At 40.4% G+C, this 5,640-nt stretch overlaps 1 long non-coding RNA gene across 1 annotated transcript; it reads left to right on the top strand.

Annotated features, from left to right (window-relative positions):
• Positions 562-969, top strand: LOC110268246. Its single transcript, XR_002356373.1, has 3 exons — positions 562-643; positions 761-850; positions 931-969. It is a non-coding gene; the product is annotated as an uncharacterized LOC110268246 (long non-coding RNA).

Below are 5,640 nucleotides of genomic sequence, written 5' to 3'. Positions count from 1 at the left end.
TCCGGGCCGTCTTCACCGGCGTCTCACTGCCGTCGCTGGGGAGACCGCACGCCTTCGAGGTTCCTGCCGCCGCCTTGGAGTATGCCGTCAGGTCGAGTTGAAGGAAGAGAGAGGCACGAGGTTAGTGTCGCGACCAGAAGGGAGATCTGAGAGAGAAGGAAGAGAAGACCGTGCTCCCGCCACCAGCCGCCGCGTCTTGCCTGCGCCGTCATTCACACGCGTCACCGCCGTTAAGAGCAGAACCACGAAAGGGAGGGGGAGAACGCCGTTGAGAGGGGAACCGTGAGCTGCAAGCCACGGACTGAGAAGAAGCTCCACCCTCGTTGTCGCTGGAGGAGTTTCGTGCGTCGCCGTCGTCCTTGCCACAAGGTCAGCTGCTGTCATGTATGGCAGAGCCAGAGAGAGAGAGAGAGAGAGAGAGAGAGAGAGAGAGAGTTCTAGAGCAGAGCAGATGAGAGAGATCTGAGGCTGAGCTGGGAGTCCAACCACCGCACCCAGCCGCCGTTCGCGTCACTGGTGCCGCCTCCGTCAGAACTGCCGCCAATAAACTCTGCTGTGTCTCTGGTTGCCAAAAAATGGTGTGGTTGCTTCTGGAGGTCGCCGCCGGAGCTGCTGCTCGATTCTGCCATTCCTTTTCATCACAGTAAGTCTCCTGCGCTCTGAAACTCAAACCGTAATCGTTATAATTATCTGCGGTTAAGAATTCAGATGAATATATGTTGTAAGGTTAATTTTATAGGGTTTCATGTCGAAAATTGAGGTTTGTTGCTGAGCCACTGGAGATTCTGGCCACTGACGGAGCCGTTGCCAGGTTGATATGGAGCTGAGGCTACTTCGTTTTGTTAATTCAGTGAGTATTTCGATTTTTGAAAATCCTGCGTTAGTGTTCTGTTCTGTGTAATAAAGTATTTGCGATGTTAATGATTTTAGGAGTTAGAATCCGATTTGCTTATGCCTCTTGTAGCTATTTCTGCTTTTGAGATAGCAAGCAGAACCGAGGTTTTGATTGTTACAGATTTTGGGCTGAGCGAAAAGAGTTCAGCTGACACGCTTAGGTTATGGTTTTGCGACTTTGAGGTAGAGCTTTTTCCGAAAACTATATTTTTATATATTGGAATTATTATATATGGATACTGATGTGAGACAATGTATGGTTGGTGATTGTATAAGCCTTATGTGATGTTGATTGTCTTGAATGAATATAATTATATGTTTGAATGGATTATTATTTGGTTTTGATGAATGGATTGTTGCTGAACTGTTCCTTTAAAGCTTTGGAAACGAGTTTAATCGATTGATAATGGTTTGATTTTGAAACGATTTCCTTGAGATATAAAAATGAGGTGATTGTTGGATTTAGCTTGCTTTTGAATTGGTTTTTGGTTTTGAACCGTTGGAAAGGATTGTGGAATGGTTTAGTTGGAACCCGAACCGGGTGGCAAAGTCCAAATTTTAGGGGAGGTGTTGCAGAAATTTCTATAAAATCCGAGTCTTTATTTGAAATGTTATTTGAAAAAATTATGAGTTTAATGCCTTTACTAATTTACTTGGGGGATTGTGAATTTGAGGCCTTTTTATTAACTTTACTTGGATCAAGTTTTGAGAGTGATGAAGCTACGCTTTGAAAAGAATTACTAAAAAGAGAATTATGATTTCTCCTTATTTCCTAAGAAGGATAGTATGTGTTGGGTGCAAGTCATTCGAAAGAGGATTATGCTTTAAGGTTGTTTTAAAAGGTAAAAAGGGTTTATACATTCTTTCATTTAACTTAAGGATTTTTACTTGAAGGGGTTTTCGTGACTTTAAAAGAATTTGGGTTTCGATTGATGAACCTCATTTTTCTGACATTTTAAATAAGCTTCAGAGTATCCTTTGAACTCTAGTTTAACATAACAAAAATGGTTTTTCTTAGCAGTTTGAAGCACTTTAGATTTAATCATGGGATTGAAGCTGGTTTTGTTTAAGTAAAAGAAATGGCTTTGAAAGGGGTAAATGATTACATGACTCGATTTGGCTTAGATCCTATTTTATTATTCAAATCAAGAAGCCAAGGTTTTAATGATTTTAACTAAATTTGAGGAAATGAGTTATGTTATTCTCCCCTAAAGACTTGAGACTCTGTCGAGAAACTTTTGTAATAAAATCCCGTTGTTAGATGGATGATTTTGAATATTTCAGAATAAATCTTTAACTTGCCATGGTTATGGAAGTTTTGGAAAGAGGATGCCGAGAGTGGCATTGTTTTTAAAAGGGAAACTTACTTTGAGTATAAGTGGCTTATGAGCCTGAGATGATTTGAGAAATGAGATCTTTAAAGCCAAGGCTGAAAAGAGTTGAAATTTGATTTCAGAGTAAATTGAATTGAGAAAAAGTGAATTATGGCTTTGAATAATGATTTTTATGAATTTGATGATGTTGGATTGTGGAAGTGCTGTTTTTGTTATAAGCCAGAATGGCTGTGTATGATTATGAATTTTGGCTGGTTCTGGATTGAACTATGAGCCGGATGCTTGACTATGAGTCATGAATTCAAGCCGGTTGGCTGAAATAAATATTGATTTATGGCTGAGAATAAATGCATATATGTTGAGATATTGATATTGTGGTTTTTGCACTTCCACTTATCTGAGATACAAGTTTCCTTGGGTGGAAGTAGTGGCTAGCTACCACGTGCTCCAGGTTGAGACTCGATACTCTGCTGACCCTATGTCGTAAGTGTGGCCGGGCATTGTGAAAGTCCCGGATGAGCTCGCCCCTGTGAATATACACCAGTGAGGGTGTTGGATATGGATTATGATTATGATCATGATGATGATCGAGAAATAACTCGAGTTGGGGATGCACGACAAAGGGACAGTCCAATGGTTAGCTACCAGGACTTGTCGGGCTGGCTTTATAACCGACAGATGATATCATCAGCCACTAGGACAGGTATGCATCATATGCATCTATGTGACATTGTCTGGGTGTGCATTTTGTACTTGGTTTGCCTTTGTGATTACTTGTGATTAACTGCTATTTGTTCTACTTGCTGTAACTGTTTGTTTGTGCTTGAACTTCCTATCCGTGTTTGCGACTGCGACTCTGTTGGACTGTGGTGATTGGTTGTTGGGTGGGTTGTTTAGGCCTAGGGCCGTGGTTGAAATGAGATGGACCGATGGTTGGTTTCGGTTTTGTATTTCTGGTTTGGAAAAGTATGAAAGGCTAATTGGTTCAGCATAGATAAACCTTTTTGAAAGGCTTTTGAGTTTTCAAGAATTGAACTGTTCCTCTTTCAGAAAAGATTTCAGATTTCTCTTTTATCATAAACCGTTGTTTTTGAAAAGATACATCAGGCGGTTATCAATCACTATAACAATTTTATCTCTTGGTGCATGGAATTGTGATCACACTTTTCACAACTCCGGTACAAATAACCAGCAAGTGCACTGGGTCGTCCAAGTAATAAAACCTTACACGAGTAAGGGTCGATCCCACGGAGATTGCCGGCTTGAAGCAAGCTATGGTCATCCTGTAAATCTTAGTTAGGCGGATTCAATTGGTTATGAGTTTTGATAATTGAAAGATAAATAAAACGTAAATTAAAATAAAGATACTTATGTAATTCATTGGTAGGAATTTCAGATAAGTGTTTGGAGATGCTTTGTTGCTTCTGAACCTCTGCTTTCCTATTGTCTTCATCCAATCATGCGTGCTCCCTTCCATGGCAAGCTGTACGTTGGTGGATCACCGTTGTCAATGGCTACCATCCATTCTCTCAGTGAAAATGGTCCAGGTACGGTTTTTGTACGGCTAATCAACTGTCGGATCTCTCGTCTCGGATGAAAAATACCAGGCACAGCTACCGCACGGCTAATCATCTGTCGGTTCTCACTTGTGTCGGAATAGGATCTCTCTATCCTTTTGCACACTGTCACTGCGCCCAACATTCGTGAGTTTAAAGCTCGTCACAGTCATCCCGTCCCAGATCCTACTCGAAATACCACAGACAAGGTTTAGACTTTCCGGATCTCAGGAATGCTGCCAATTGGTTCTAGCCTCTACCACGAAGGTTCTAATCTCACAGATTCGAATGCTCTGTTGTCAAGAGAGGCAAGTCAAATCCGTGGATCAGAGACCCAAGAGACTATACTCCTGCTGTCGTCCAATGACTACGTTGAACATCATGTAGACCGCTTGTGGTTGTCAGGCACGCGGATCTTGGCTAAGCGAGTAACGAAGATAGTGGGTGATTGTCACGGGCCACCTCTTTATTTTGACTTAACTGAATTAAGTACGAGAGTATATCCTGGAGAAGAAGTAAGCGTGAATTGAAAGAGAAACAATAGTACTTGCATTAATTCATGAAGAACAGCAGAGCTCCGCACCTTAATCTATGAGGTGTAGAAACTCCACCGTAGAAAATATATAAGAGAAAAAGGTCTTGGCATGGCTGAATGGCCAGTCTCCCAATGTGAAAAATGAGCATAAGCTTCTCCAATACAATAGTAAAAAGTGCTATTTATACTAAACTAGTTACTAAGGATTACAGAAAATAAGTAACTAAGTGTAGATAGTGCAGAAATCCACTTTCGGGGCCCACTTGGTGTGTGCTTGGGTTGAGCATTGAGCTTTACACGTGCATAGGCCTTTTTAGAGTTAAACTCCAGTTTAGATGCCAGTTTGGGCGTTTAACTCCAGTTCTGGTGCCAGTTCCGGCGTTTTACGCTAGAAAAGGGTCTCTGACTAGCGTTTAACGCCAGTTTGGGCTATTAAATCTCGGGCAAAGTATGAACTATTATATATTTCTGAAAAGCCCAAGATGTCTACTTTCCAACGCAATTAAAAGCGTGTCAATTGGGTTTCTGTATCTCCATAAAATCCACTTCGAGTGCAGAAGGGTCAGAATCCAACAGCATCTGCAGTCCTTTCTCAACCTCTGAATCAGACTTTTGCTCAGATTCCTCAATTTCAGCCAGAAAATACCTAAAATTGCAGAAAAACACACAAACTCATAGTAAAGTCCATAAATGTGATTTTTGCATAAAAACTAATAAAAATATAATAAAAAGTAACTGAAACATACTAAAAACTACCTAAAAACAATGCCAAAAAGCGTATAAATTATCCGCTCATCATCTCTCGTATCCTATTATAGTAATTCTACAACCCTACGGTGAGAAACCTTTTGAGGATGATATTCTCACCCCCCTACAATTTTCTCTTTCAGGATATGGACGCAGAAGTCACGAAGGGCTTATCTAGTTATTGTCGTGATGTGTTGTATTGCTTTAATTACTGTTTATTGTTCCCTCGCCTTTATCTTTATACATTATGTAAAAGGGATACGAGTTGTAATGATTAATGCTTGTAAGGTTATATATATATATATATATATATATATGCATGTACTCNNNTACTCTTTGAGAGTTTTTGTAAGTTGTATGATATGTATGGATGTATGTTACATAACAAAGGTATTTTTGAGCGGTATTGCGGTTTAAAGTTTTAAACAGAATCATATTTTAGTATTAAATAGTATAAAAGTCGTCGTAATGTCCGAGCTATTAGAGTGGCGCAGCTAGAAGCGTGAGCTTTGGTAGTTAGGGTGTTACAACACACACACACACACACACACACACACACACACTCTCTCTCTCT

This window comes from Arachis ipaensis, chromosome B10, assembly GCF_000816755.2.
Source record: "Arachis ipaensis cultivar K30076 chromosome B10, Araip1.1, whole genome shotgun sequence".
Classification (NCBI taxonomy): Eukaryota; Viridiplantae; Streptophyta; class Magnoliopsida; order Fabales; family Fabaceae; genus Arachis; species Arachis ipaensis.
Note: the sequence above shows the minus strand (reverse complement) of the source record. Positions and strands in the feature narration are given on the sequence as shown.